The 15,984-nt window shown below is 40.0% G+C and overlaps 1 protein-coding gene across 4 annotated transcripts in view; it reads right to left on the reverse strand.

Annotated features, from left to right (window-relative positions):
* Nucleotides 1–15,984, reverse strand: part of CDC42EP3 (CDC42 effector protein 3) — a 39,528-nt gene that overhangs the window by 11,616 nt on the left and 11,928 nt on the right. The window lies entirely within an intron of this gene.

Raw genomic sequence — 15,984 nt, forward strand, 5'->3', positions numbered from 1 at the left:
TGACATAAGCATATTATAATCACCAGTTCTCCTATTATTCAATTCTCAGAGTGTTTCACTTGGAAGAAGTATTTACCATCTTGAAGAGGCTGATAAACCAGATTTAAAACAAACTTGAAGGCCAGAGAGCCCTCTATATGCAAAGGCTAACAATGAGGTAGAGGTACAAAGCTACAGAAAAATATAAAGTTGCACAGGACGTATTTGTTTTATTACATAGAAAAACAATGAATCCTCTGCTCTATTGCAGTTCTGCCTCCTTCAGAAAGTTGAACGGTCATCAAGATGAGATCAAAGAGCATGAGGTTGTGGTAGATGGAATAAAGGAAATTTTTCAATGAATTACAAAAATCTTCACTAAATTTCTTTCTTGGTCCAACTTATGCCCCCTTTAAGGAATGGGGATGAAATCATGGAGTAAATAGGACTTCTAAAATTTTACTATCTATATGCAATTCAAAGTAGATTGTTAGTACAACTAAAGTAATAGTTTTATCACCCTGATATGAAACAAAATGAGAAAAAAATAGAAATTACATCTTTACTGTGAATTAATACCATATACCTAACAAAACAGGTATTGGAAGGCACCATTTAAGCAGAGGTAAGAATCTGGAGGAATAAGTGACAACTGAAAGACATGTAATATTCCGGCTCTGCTCTGCAGCATGTCAGTGACACCTACAACAAGCCCCAGCTGACAGGGACACATCCCGCTGGACAGCGGCACAGGGGTCCCCTCTTCCTCTGGAGATCTCTCTGCCGCAGACGCTCGCTTCTGTGAACTTGAGTTGCTTGTACTAAATTGATGAGACTTCTTTTTTCTGCAATATATCAGATAGTATCAGAGTGTGTTCACTCTCTGTGCCAACAGTCGTATTTCACATACTGCTCTTAAAACCAGGCAGAGTTAATCGGTTTAATTTTAAATAAATTAACATACTCAGGACTTGTACAGAGGCATACTATCTAAATATTCAGAGTGGCACAGTGGCAATTCAGTGCTAAAGCTAGTTTACTGAAAGAAATATCAGCTGTTAATCAAAGTATAAACCCCACGTCTTTAATTCAACTGAAATACTGCTGTTTCAATCCCACTAAAGCTACCTTCTCAACACTCAGGGTTTTTCCTCAGCCAGTACTCAGCACCTATCTTCCCACTACTGCAGCCATATTTCAAGGGATAAGTACAGCTCTAAGACACAGCTTAAGCCATATGGTGATTGAGATGACAGCATCTGTATATAGAGAAGACTGGATCTCAAGCTTGCATGTGCAGGCAACATGACAGAATAATTAAATGGGTCAGGGAAACATGCTGTATCCAATGAACCCAAGCAGACCTAATGTACTGCAAGTCAAGTCCTGTCCTTTGCATCTTTCTGGAAAAGCATTTTGCAGACATTAGCGTTCTCTCTGCACTCTGCAGGGGCTCCTGCTTAGAACTTTGCCTTGAGACTGCAAGAGAACATAAATCCCTCTGTTTAAAGGTCAATATTTCAAAGTGCTCCAAAATGGACATCTTGTTTTCAGAAGTAGTGTCAAGGGAAAGCGTATTGGCAGCAAAAAGAAAACTTCTAGTAGGCAGTCACATTAGGGTAATGTAATCATGACTCATGCTCCTCACCCATTTCCTGACTAGCGCTGTGCATGATCAAAAGAAAACCAGCCACAGCAATGCTGCCGCTCGTTAATGTTAGCTAGCCCAAAAGGATTACAGACTACCAGAAAACAAACTCATTGCAGAGTATCCTATTTAAAGCCTGGCATAAACTGACACCGACAAACACAGTGCTGTAATACCATACTCAACCAAAACAACAACTTGCCTTTGTTGTAAGAAACAAGTTACAGCTTTTTATGATGAGCTCTCCTACCTGAACAAACCCTCTCACACATCTCAAAACACTGTAAAAATCCTTGGGGCGCATAGGAAGAGGGAGGGGAATATCCAATTGCTAGTTAGCATCTACAGAAATGCAAGATACATGGCCCTTTTGAAGGGGATCACAGCAAACTCAGACTGCTATAAAACAATTATCACCTCCCCAGAAAGGCTGTAAAAGAACACACGCACACGTACGCACGCACCAAAGCACCAGTTGGGCCCAAGTGGCCGTCACCAAGAAAGGCACTGCAAGAGGCAATTTCTGTCTCAGTGTTCAATCCTGTTGGGCAGCCTGACTGAAGTGTGCACTTAATGATGCAAATTGGTGCTCATTTGTATAAGGAGTTCTTCAGCAGAAAAAAAATTTCAGATCCTTGCTGGGACCTTGGTCACATTTAATTTGTTCCAAAACCCACATTAATTAAAAGCCCCAAATTAATCAGGTATTTCAACAGAAACTAGGCTAGACATTAGGTAACACAGATGACAACACCCAGCTGCACCTCTCTGCAGCTGTCACAGGCCAAACAGAATTGTAGAACCATTTAGGTTGGAAAAGACCTTTAAGATCATCAAGTCCAACAAGTCGACTCTTCCTCCTCCCTTCTACGTCAGAAGCAGAGCCCTGCATTTGCATGTCCCTTTCACTCCCCTTTACAAACACCAGCTAACTGCTAAACATGCTCCTCAGCACCAGCCACTGTGTTCCTTACGCTACGTCCAACAAGGGAGATCAAAGGGGAGAGAGATCCTGAAGTTGCCCATTAAATACATAATCCATTGCCAAAAACCATTGTCCGTAGAATTAAGATTCATCAGCGGTGGCACTCCATTCCCAGAATACGGAGGAGACTATACCAGGTGTCTGACAACCAAATTCAACCTGAATTTAACAACCACCTGGCTTTTTAGCAGTGCCTCAGCTTACCTCTTAAGAATCTCAGACATTTTGCCCCTCACCATGATACAGAGTACTGGGGGACAGCTGGGAGAAACAATCTATTACACAAGGCAAAAGATACATTTAGGTCTGACTAAACCAACACCAGCCAAATATACCAAGCCTATACTTTATTTAGGTTGCACTAATTCAGAGTTGAGAGAAGCTAGTCCTGAGACAGAGCCCACATATACCAAGGTCTTACACTGCATTGTGACACTTGCTGCTAAACTGTTATAACTCTGCTTGGTCATCATATGTCTTATTTATACAACTCTAACAGCACAGAAATGAGGTGTAGCAATCCCTTTGGGCATGGATGCACGTCTCTCTTGACCAAGAACGAGCTGTTACCACATGCTGCAAGTCGTTCATGTACCAATTCATACAGCTGGTATGGGAGGCAGCAGGGTGTAGGCAGAAAAATAAAACAACAATCCAGGAACCTACTTTCTTGTGTAAAGGGCACATTTATTTATTTAATCCTCTAATAAGTAGGTAAGATGAACTTCTGCCATTACTGAAGGCTAATTAAAGCAAATTTCTAATGGTTCCTGCAAGCTCCAGGGAGTCAGAATTCAAGTCATGGGAGGAGTGATAGCTTGCTTAGTGTGGTTTACCATCTTTTGGAAGTTTAAGAAAAGGCAACACATTGTAGAGTCCAGGACAGACACCTGCAGTGCTGACAAAAAGCACCTCTGTTCAAACACTAGGAAACAAACAAACATAAAAATCCCCAAATAAAACACAACAACTATGACAAAAAACCCCCACCATCAGAAAACAAAACCAATGTAAAGATGGCCAGAATCCAAGCCACAGAAGTGGCCAAGTATTTCTTATCTCCTCAGTGTAGGCAGGAGGAGCAGAAGCTGTGGTCAATTGCTTTGTCCTGAAAGCAAATCCAAACCATATCCAGAAAAAAAAGTCCTCCATATAATACTGTAACAATGCATTAGAATTGTATTAATTTAAGGCACAGTGTGGTGCTCTTCTCTTGTAAAAAGTCCATACTCTTTCTTCTAACAGAGGTAACCTCTGTAGAAACAGGGAAGCACCACATTAGCTCCCTTAGTTACAGAAGAGCACACGGTCAGCAGAGACAGTACACTCAAGAAATTTAAGAGGGAACTTGCATCCTAGGAGGGCATCAACATCTCAGTGTTGCTGCCTCAGTACTGGACTGGAAGAAATGAATGGATAATGTAGGGCCTATTCCACAGACTCTCTGGATATAGCTCACATGGGAAGGAATAGAAATATCATAACCAAAACACTTCAAAACACAGTCCCAGCAAAAGACATGCACAGTAACTTCAGTAAAGAAGATGACATTACCAAAGTGACATTCCTTCTTTTCCTCTGTACGTGGGCGCTACCTGGATTCACCAGAGGTATGTTCCTTCTGGCTGCAGAAGCAGTGGGGCAGCATACTTGTGCTCTGAGGAAGGAGCCCAAGGAAATCCTTACTGGAGGAAATCACTAAATTGTTCACCAACAGCTACAAAGATTCATGTTAGAAATAGTTCATCAACACCCCTATTGTTGTAGTCCTGTGCTTCTTAAGTTAAACCACATCCTTGGGGAAAATGGGATGTTGTTGTTCTGTTTGTTTAAGTTCTCAGAACACTAAATACGGGTTACCTTACATTCATTCAAATTAAATATGTATATTTTCTTAAACAAAAATCCTGCCACAGACACTGCTGTTATACTCTTGCCATTCCTGAAAAGATCATAATCCATTCACTTTAGAGAACAAAAGTGGGAAGGTAAGAGACAATTTAGCATGAGAGGCAAGGGCCAAACAACAGTGAAAAGAAAAAAAACCAGCACCTAATCAGTAAATCAAAACTCTCCAAATGCAATACATTAGCAACTTGCAGTAGAAAAGTTAACTTTTAATAGTCACCAGGTTAGTGGCTGCTGATTAAGAAAGTTCACACCTCCCAAAGCGAGTATTTCAGACTATCTGGAACAAGGCAAGCAGTTTCACCCAGGGTACCAACATAGGTTGAAAGAGTGTTACATCTTAAAGTGAAATCTCAATTTTAAAAACAAAAATATCGTGAATACCTGAAAAATTCAGAAAGACTCTTAATCTGCCTTGCATTTTGGCTGTTATATTCCAAGTGATTTACTACTATACAAGATGAACTAAGTGCTGCTTTAGAACTTGATTAAGCCTAATAAACAATGAAACTCCCTTCATACCTCTTGCCAGTCATCTTTTTTATGTAGAAGATACAGAAAATTTTCTCCTGTATTTTTCCAGAAATATTCTTCTTGAGATAACCATTGAAAGGTCATAATTTACTAGGCACCTGGAAATAAGCATCTGCTCCTTGGTCAAACTGAGCATTCACACCCTCAGCAGAGCGCAACAAAAAGGTTTACCAATCTAATGAACATCTTGGTACAGAGGCTGCATTTGGAAAGCAACAACCCCTCACCCCAGGAAATACAACAAACTCCTTTTTCTGTTATTTTTTCCTAGAATATTCCTATATTAAATACAAGCACCAAGAATGAAACAAAATTAACATGCTGAAACACTGTAGCATCTGACAGCTACTAATGACACTTTTCCAATAGCTTAAAAAGAAACCAAGATTAATTTTTTGAGTCAGTCCACATCTTCTCTCTCTCAGCAGTAATCAAAACAGTGTAATTATTGGAGGCTATACCTAATGCAAATCAGACCAGAATCAGGACTCTTGCTTTAATAAATAGATTACAAGATAACAAAACCGGTACACCTGCAATGGAAGGATAAGTCTGTACAACACCCAATATACACAGCTACTCTTCTGCTCAGTACATCCACTCACACCCAAGAGAACATTCTTTTTTCCTGTCATGAAAACTCAGAGTAGATCAGTTATGATTTCTTTTACACTAGCTTAATATGCCCGATTTCACAGGATTTTCTCCCCATTTGTACGCCATAAAAGGTAGTGTTACTCACAAGTCAGACTGATATTTCAAGCAGAAGTTGTGGCTTTTTTTTTTTTTTTTTTTTCTATGGGTATTAAGACTCATGTGGGCTTTCTGCTCAGCAGAAGGACTGTCAACCTGCATTGCCAGTGAATACTCTTAAACTCTTTGCCTTTAATTCATCCGTTTCAAATGGAGAATTACCCTAAAATGACCTGCACGGGAGGACTGGGAATCAGGGGGAGGAAAGAAAAATTAACAGGTAGATAATGGAAATGAGAGGAAGAAACTGATGTTGATTAGCTAATATTTGAACATCAGCAAGCCGCTTGAGTTTTAACAGTAGCCAAAGTCATGTATTCAAGATTAAAGTTCAAGACTAAATCACATAGGCCACATTTTCAGGAGGGAAGATTGTGTTCAGAAACAGTGATAAGAGTTCTGCAGGTCAGAAGAGATAATCAGCTGAGCCTCATCCTCTTGTAGTCACAAAGGGTTACTGCAATTCTCTGCTGCATGTGAGGGCACTGACAGGGAGGCCCAGTAATTCCGTGTTTGGCCATCACCATGTCCAGTTCCACTAGTCACAATTACAGGAGGATGCCACTAAACAAAAGAGGGTTTCAGGAGAGCCACAAGACTGACACAATCATTTACATTTGCTAGACTGAAGCTAAACAAAGCAAGGTAAGAAAGAAAATGTACCTTTTCATAACAGCAAGAAGAATTTACCAGGGCTTGTGGTGCATTCTCTATTATTTGGATTTTTATTATTAAAAATAATATTTTTTTTCTAAAAACTGCCCACTGTCATTCAGGCAGAGCCTGGAGTCATACTGACACAGAACTGGGAAACAACTCAGCAAAGGCCTACAGCTTATAGACAGGTTCCCAATTGTCTGACCTGGCTTTTATCATTCAAGATATGAACAGTATTTTCCCTAAATACATTACTTTTATCTTAATAATTAAATATTTTGGAAAGCATTTTTATCTAGGGGAAGTCATAATAACTTTTTAGAGCCCTTTTGTCCACAGATTATGTTTTCTTGGCCATCAAGATGATTATGAAGGTTGAAAGGGAAAACCTCCTGGAAGTTATCAAAACAGAGTTTTCATCCAAAATGTTGTGTTTGGAGAGTTCTTGTCTTTCAGCATGAAATAGAAAAAAATAATAAAAAAAGATATCTATGTTTGACACTACTTCAAATCCTGCATGGAGAACTGAATAAATTATTTCCTGTCAAATTCCATGAACAGTTTGAGATCTGCAGGCCTTAAAAGCTGTTGCTTCTCTGACGCTATGCAAGCAGAAGGGCACACGTTTCACAGCAACTTAGCCTATTCAAAGTGAACATGGAAAACTAAACCTTTTAAATTACAACTTTCTAACAAAGGTATCTCAAATCCATGACCAAGCAGAATCCAGTGTCCAACTTCAGATACTCAGTTTTGAAGAAAAGCACAATGAAAAAAAATGAGATGTGGCTTCATTCACATTTATTCAAGAGAAATTGAGATAGTTCTTCAATTTGACAATACTCTATATAATTTATTTTTAAACCACATCCCCTATATATTGTTACTACTGTAAAACTTGCCTTTGGGACCACATTTGTACTTTCAGGATATTAGCCCAAGAAGTACAAACTCTGAAATTCAGAAAGCCCTGTAACTACTGACAGCTACCTCACCAGATGGACTGAAAGAGCACATTGAATCAGAGCACCTGAAAAATTATCTGATACCATTTCACACAAGGATCTTTAATGTACACGCACATACAGACAGCTGCTCCTTCTTCTGCAAATACCACACTGTTTTATTACAGAGAGAACACACACAATTTCTTAGGTGATGCCTTTGTAACAAGCCCACTTACCCTTGTATGTCTTAGAAGCTTCCATTTTAAAGCTCATTTTCGGAGTTGTTTATAAATATCAGACTTCGCCACTCAAGCCAACATTTTCTATCCTTCATCTACTTCAATCTGTATATGTTTGCTTATTGGGAGGATTAGAAAGAGGTAGGAGAATTTTAACCGAAGTTGTTAAACTGTTTCTCTAACGAGACAAAACAAAATTATGTATTTCTACTCCCCTGTTCTACTATAATGCTCTTTACTCCCATGCATACACCACCCATCAAAATCCACAGCCTTGACAAAGGGTTCTGGCACTTCTGTATTTTTAACACTATTTCTGACATTTTAATTTGTACTTGGGACTGTGTCTTCTGATGTCACTGTGAATTACCAAGACAGTCAATTCTAAGGTGCTTTAATTGTATCATTTCTGCAAGATTCAGTAGCTTAATGTCTGCCAGCTAAAGCCTTCCAAAATCCCCTCTCTGCTAAAAAAAACCCAGCCCCCCTGCTTACATTGCTCTATCCCCACAAACTACTCAGCAGGAAGAAATAACCATCAACGCAAATCCAGAGGAAGGACAGAACTTCTGCATAAGAATTAGGGATGTGGAACCAGGAAATGGAGGACAGTGGCAGTGGGGAAGGGATTGACCCTTATGCATAGATGCAAGGGAGAAAGACATGTAAGCAGGCTTGACGCAGGAAAATTAGCAACATATGCTAGAGGGAAGGGATGCCATCCAGACGAACCTTGGCAGGCTTGAATGACAAGCCTGTGCAAACCTCATCAAGTTCAAAAAGGCCAAGTGCAAGGTCCTGCACATGGGTTGGGGCAATCCCAAGCACAAATACTGGCTGGGCGATGAGTGGCTTGAGAGCAGCCCTGCGGAGAAGGACCTGGGAGTAGTAGTGGATGGAAAACTATGAGGCAGCAACGTGCGCTTGCAGCCCAGAAGGCCAGCCATGTCCTGGGCTGCTCAAGAAAAGTGTGGCCAGGAGGTCGAGGGAGGGGATTCTCCCCGTCTACTCTGCTCTCGTGAGACCCCACCTGGAGTGCTGTGTCCAGCTCTGGGGCCCCCAATATAAGAAAGACATGGACCTGCTCGAGTGGGTCCAAAGGAGGCCATGAGAATGATCAGGGGGCTGGAGCACCTCTCCTGTGAGGACAGGCTGAGAGAATTGGGGTTGTTCAGCCTGGAGAAGAGAAGGCTCCAGGGAGAGCTTATAGCGGCCTCCCAGTGCTTAAAGGGGGGACAGGAAAGGTGGGGAGGGACTGTTTATCAGGGGGTGTAGGGATAGGATGAGGAGTAACAGTTTTAAACTGACAGAGGGTAGATTTAGATTAGATATAAGGATGAAATTCTTTCCTGTGAGGGTGGTGAGGCACTGGCACAGGGTGCCCAGAGCAGCTGTGGCTGCCCCCTCCCTGGAAGGGTTCAAGGCCAGGTTGGACGGGGCTGGGAGCACCCTGGGCTGGGGGAAGGGGGCCCTGCCCGGGGCAGGGGGTTGGGACTAGTTGATCTTGAAGGTTCCTTCCAACTCAAACCATTCTATGATTATTTCATGTATAGATTGCTCACTTGGGCATTGAAGCCTGCTTCTCTCCTTCCAGATTCTCCAATGTTACGCAGATTATATCTTTGTATTTTCAGAGGTGACTTGAATACACTTAAAGATTTAAATATCATTGGATATACTGCTCTTACCAAAGGCATTGTCAAAAGGCTTTCAACTTCTCTGTTATTGCTTCATTAAATGCTACTTCTGTCTCTTCTTCTATAGCGTTGTCTGAGCACTTCCCAGCAATCCAACTGTTATACCATGTCACGAAATACCTTTTTTACAATGCATATTACACTGACAACGTAGAGGCAACGTTGTAGTATCAAGGTAAAATAACTACTGCAACTAAAAGTTAAATTAATTCTCAGACAAAAATCTGAAAGCTGTCTGCAGCATAAATAACTGGATTGTTCATTGCTTTCATTTGGAGAAGTGGGGTTTATTTTTGTCTTTACAAATTCCTTTAGGAACTCCTACAGATTCCTAACCTACTTGGGCTCTTGTTATTGTAACATTTCTTCTTTGAGACTAGAAATATGTATTTTAAAGAGAGCTGTACAGCCCACTCTGCCATAAAATGGATGACTTTGTTGCCTTTGCTGTTGACCTTAGTGGATCTTATCTAAAAGACTCTGGAAACTGAGATGGGTATTCATCATGCCTGAGGTGCATATAGACAAAACTAGAAGAAATATAGCCTCTCTCTCCACTAAAATCATACTGTGGAATGAACATATAGGAACAGAGCAGCTGCCATACAACTTACTGGTCTGCTCAGTCCACCAGCTTGCTCTTAACAATAGATTTTCTATTCAGTCTGTGTGACTTCTCTGTACCACTAATTACTTTGCATATCATTAATAAGAAACAAATTTGAGCAGATACGATAACATTAACAAACCAACTATTTATTTAAGGTTTTCTTCAAACTGATTTGATTCTACAATTCACTTCTAGGCAAGATGACCAAACTGAGCAACATATGACTATAAATTTGTTTCATTGTAGCATCAGAAGCCCTAATCACAAGCCAGGTATCTAGTATATTAACAATTTTGTTGTTGTCCTTTTCTGTCTGCATAATCTCACAAAAGACAGTTCTTCAGTTGTTGCATCTTTTGGGGCAGGACATAGTGTTAGCTTTACAACAGAACTGTAACTGTTGTGAGCATCACCTCACTCCTCTTTCACCTTTCCACTCAAGCATTTGGACTGAAGTAAAATAGGGTTCCATGTGCCATATATACAGCCTATGTGTGGACATACTACTCGATTCTTTAAATCCATATTCCCATTTGCTTTTTAAACATCCAGGCAGAGAATACTCCCAGATACACTGCATCTTACCCTCTTATGAACTGTGGTTTTTCTTCCAAGGTCATCTGCTAGAGAGACATGAGCAAGCAAAGAACTAGCTTAAACTTGATGGAGTAATCTTCTGTATCTAGAGCAGGAACATGTGAGCTGCATCTGACAAACAGGACGATCAATGGCGCTATTCTTTCCTTGCCTCTCTTTCACTCACCATGTAGCTCTCCTACTGCTCAAGTCTTCCTTAAATGGGGCTAATCTCTAACATTATTTGTAGAGCCACGCATCCCTGCAGAAGGGAAACACCAAAGACTACACAGCCGCATAGCATCCTCCAAATCAATACAGACAAGTCATGCAAAAGCTAAAGTGCCTCTGCAAGGACCACGCTGCTGTGGAAAAATGGTATGGCTGGCCTTCACATCAAACTACAAAAGGCAGAACCTGCATTTTCTTTTTCCTTCACCCTGACTGTGGCACATGCAGCTTTTACTGTCAGAGATGCTTTTGATTTTATTCTTTGAGGTTACAGAAACATGTACTTTCAAAGAACCAAGTCACATTAGTGCTTCAAAATGACAGGGATCTTGTAAAGTTAAAACTGATGAAGCAATCATTTGAAATCTGAACAATGAGAAGGTTGGCCTAATCTCTGGAGATAAATTCTAACCAAACTGAAACTATGCTTTAGTTCCCAAAAGACAGTTTATCAAATAATCCAAAAATAAAGACCAAGTAATACTGATGACCATTCCCCAGCAGAATTCATCATTAAGGGCAGTGGTAAGAGTGCTTGAACAACATGCTGTTCCTTCATGGTGGTCTGTCACATTAATGACAGGATATTTATGGTGTGCATCTCGAGCACAGAAAAGGGGAGAGGAAAAGCAAACAGAAACATTCACCTTAAGCTCCACCACATCTTGGACTAATCTTCGCCTGAGTTTCAGATCTAATTTACCCAATCTCATGCATAAACAGAATTAAAGTCAAACTAAATCAAAGAATATACTGAATCATATTAACTGAGGCAAAAACGTAAAGTTAGTGATTTCTAGAAATTACTTAGGCCTTCACAAAAAATATATATATAAACACACATGATTTAGGCTTTATTTTACTAGAACTGGAGATACGCACAGAAGAAAGAAAGAACGGAACTTATTCCTGATCACAATATCTTGATGAATACAATTTAAAAGGTTAGATTTAGTAAGAATTAGAATGAACATGAATGTTCAAAAACTGTTCTGGTATCACAGGGTTTTGTTTTTTTTTTTAAAGTTCTAAGTTACTTAATTATTGATTTTTGTAAAATTTAAAAGCTTTTTTAATGAGTAGTATCCTTCAGTGCTTCATACACTTCTTGGCAATATAAATGAAATAAGGTTACAAATAAACAAAAAGGCAAGAATGTAAACATGGGGAAAAAAATCCCCACCAACACTGGCATTATGTTCCTGTACATCACTTGGTACTAGTGCACCACTCAGGCACTAAAAAAAACAACCAAAGAACCATCTACTACGCAGGAGCTGACCCAGCCGTACGTCTTGAGAAAAACACCTTCTTAAAAGCCTATAAGGAGCCTTATTAGAATACCAGAAACAGAGAAAGTGTTTATCAAAGCAAGAAGATCCATCACCCTCTTCTTCACTAAAGACTTAAGCCTCAAGTCTTGTGTACCATCTGCTTCCTGCCTCTTCTTTGCTTCCTGATGAAGATTTGAAACCATATTACTCATACTGTTATAGGTGTCAGGGTTGCCCCTTGTGAGGATCATGACAGAGAGCTCTGCTGGCTAGAAAGCTAGTTTCACAACCTCCTTGGAGAAATGCTTCATAGATGCTGACTCTGGTGGCAGCAAAGCACCTTTGATCTTTCTTGCAGAGTATCACTGAGAATTCTGAAGCCCATAATTAGAAATATCATATGTGGAACACTAAGGTTGCAGCGACAAAGAATGCAAAGTTAGGAAATCCCAACATTATATTACTTGTGCAACCATTATTTGATTCCTTCACCAGCTTCATTACAATGTTGCCCAACACCACCCAAAAGGACTATGACATAGCAGGACCTTCAGCTTTAGCCCAGAATTTCAAACAGATCCTCTCTTTTTGTTACATCTTACCTCATTCACTCCACATACTATTTGAGGCAAGAGGGCTATGAGAAACCACGTGACCATAATGCATTTATACATGTATCACTATTTTCTACAGACATTTTCCAACTTATGGATACTTGCTTTTGCCAGCAGAGCATGCTTTTTTGGTGGTTGCTTGACTTTGCTGTTATACTATGCAGTCTTTTTAAAAAGTCAACTGAAAAAAGAGGATTTTTCAGACTAATAGTTTGTTTTAATTTACTATTTTTATGGTAGTGTCTAATATTCCAATATGAAAAGAACATTTAGAATGAAGACTCAACACCTGTTTCCTCTGTTTAAGGCACAACACAAATATTCAGATACACATAAAATTTCTTCAGCAAAACAGTGAGAACCAAACTTGAAACATCTGGTATTTCAAAGGGACAGAATAAAAAAAAATACACTAAGCCCTACATTTTAGATCTTCCCAGAAAAGCCATGAAGAAGTATTTATTTTTAGAAAGTTCTCTACAGATGACTTAAAAATTAATTGCAATCTAAATGAATCTAAACAAGTTTTCAGACCTGACTAAGCAAGTCATACCTAGTTTCAGCCACCACAGCTCGTCATCAGCACTTGTATCTCTACAGAAGGTCAGCTGCTGTTTACATGTAACCACAGAAAAGTTCGCATAGCTCATTCAGAATGAGCCCCAGCACAGTAACTCACTATATCAGTCCATTTAATTTCTTATCTAACTTGTTCCCTGGTGACCTTTATGATAGAAATTAAAGCAGCGTATCAGATTCGGTGAGCTTTCTTCTTTTATTCAGTGCAAGTAAACAACATTAATGCAACATTTACATAGTTAAGTTGTATGTTGTTGTCCCCCACACAGTGGGGGTTGAAACCCTTAACATGGCTCCCTGGCATTCATGAGATACTTACTAGTCATCAAGTTTTATGAGTATTGCTCAATTCACATAATTTCAAAGATAACAGTATTTCAAATTACTTTTGCTAAACATACATTTCAGTGCAATGGCCTCACAACAAAAGCTACTATAGTCATGAAGATATGATTTAGTCTGAGTATTTGACTATTGCTTTTACATTTTCAGAGGTTTAGGTATTAAAATGTGCTACTTGAATGTAGGCTCAGCCTGTAAATGGCTTATCCCCCCCCTTAAAAAGAAGAAAAAAAAAAACAACACAAAAATTAGTAAAACACATTCAACAGTTCACTAGCCTCTCAAAAGAAAAATCTCAAAGTTGCTTACAAAAATTATTAACTAACTGCGCTCTTGTGGACTTAAGTAGTGGCAGAACCATAAGACAAACATTTGTTTCTACATCTGACTATTCCATAAATGTCAATGAAACTCAAGTAAAGGTATAAATATATCTTGTCACCCTGGCCAACTCTGTCCATCTGTAATCATCTCATTTTATCTTGGCAGTGTGTTTTCTGAAGCTTCACTGCATCCTGATTTAACCCTTAAACTATGAGGAAGCTACTCTTCTTGTCAGCCAGTTCCAGTTGCTCCTGTTACACTCATCTGCCCAGCAGTCACCACGATGGATCAATATCTTTGCTCAATAACATTATGAATGTAAACACAGAACACTGTAAAATATTGTAAACAATGCTTATTTTCATGAACATCGTCTAGAAACCTTTCTTATTTAACATAGCACTAGAAATAGATCTTTTCAGCATGAACTCTACCTGAGCTTGTACTCGGTAGTTGCACCTCATTCTGTCATCCTGCTTCACACAAACCCCTCCCCTACAGAGGTGATGCTTCAAAACTGCTCTACCCAGACACATCCATCAGCACCAGCTAGCTGCTTTCCCTGGCTAGTAACTAGTTTGCTTTGCAGGGGGAGAAAATAATTCAAAAACAGTCCTCCATCCCACACCCGAAAACAATTCTCCCTATATCCCCATTTAAGTTCAGACTTGAGTTTATTTGGGAAATTCACCTTGCTGTCATGCAAAAAAACAAACCAACCAACCAACCACAGGACATACCTTCAGGCGCCTGCCAGTGCTGTACCCCTGGGGATACCAGGTCTCTGCAGTACGGCAACGCCTATTAGGCACAGACCACCCAATTAGTTCAGTTGTACCACTGGTGGAGGGAGAGGCAGCCAGCTCTCCCTGAGATAGTTCAGATCTTGAGAAAATATATTTACCCTGCCTTGATCATGATAAGAGGGAAAAAAACAAACAAACAAAAAAAAAAAAAAAAGTGAGGGAAAAAAAAAAAAAAAGAGTTAAAGAAGTGATGCTTTTGTTTGTTTGTTGTTCAAAAAGTAAGGTTTGCATGCAGGAGGGTGAAAGCCTGTGGTGTTTTACATTATTATGAAAAGCCAAAACAGGCACCAGGTGACCTGATCCACAGTAATTCTGTAAATGAGGGCAAGGATCAGGGGGAAAAACTGGCCAGAGAGTATTGCCGAGCCCCAGGGACACAGCCTCACTTGCAAGAAGTGAAGGAAAACTTGATGGCAAATTCTGTATGGCAGAGGGGAATGTAATTGAAAATGCCAGTTCCCTCTCCTACCCCAAACTATTTCTCAAGACTTGGGCAGAAGACCAGAATTTCTTCTATAAGAAGCTTACAAGACTATAAACCAAAGCAGCATACCTAATTATGAAAAGTTGAGATCAAAACATGTTTTGCCATGAACGGCAGCTTTCTTTGGTTACAGTAAAGCTGATATAAGTGGTTTGGAACGGTTTTAGACGCTTCTTTGAAGTCAATGTGACATTTAGCCTCAGCAGTCAAATAGGGATGGTGCAGAGCCACGCTGCCTCAGGGAAAGAGTGGCTCTGGGCTGCGTCTCAGGTGATATCCATCTCTTTCCTTTCCAAAATTCACCCAGGCCACCTCCTGGTGATTCTGGCTGGCTTTACCGATCACAGAAGAGAGGCAGAACCGCAGAGGTCATTTCTGCAGCCTGATTTTCACTTCTGTGGATGCACAAGGTGCTCCCAAGAGAACAGTAACTGTGATCATCTTTAATCGAAGGAGGAGATAGGCCCTATTGTTTCCTTCCCAGATACCACTGGCTTATGCTGAGGCCAGGAAAAGTCATCCCCTTCAGTACTATCCTACCCACCAAAGAACCCGCTCAGCTCCTCTCCTCTGCATACTGTAATAAAAAACAAATGTTCAAAGCAAGGAGTGCCTTGAATCTAGGAGTCTTCTCTTACTTTTCTGAATGCTTCTGCTGAAAGACTATTTTTAACATGCCATAGAGCTAAAGTAAATCTTAACACTAATGCTTAAAAAGGCTGGACCCTTTCAGTACGGACACTTTAAAAATAAATCCTTGCGACAGTAATCACCTGCTGATGCATGCTTTTATGTTT

Source organism: Tyto alba, unplaced genomic scaffold (assembly GCF_018691265.1).
Source record: "Tyto alba isolate M040663 unplaced genomic scaffold, T.alba_DEE_v4.0 Super-Scaffold_16, whole genome shotgun sequence".
NCBI classification, from domain to species: domain Eukaryota; kingdom Metazoa; phylum Chordata; class Aves; order Strigiformes; family Tytonidae; genus Tyto; species Tyto alba.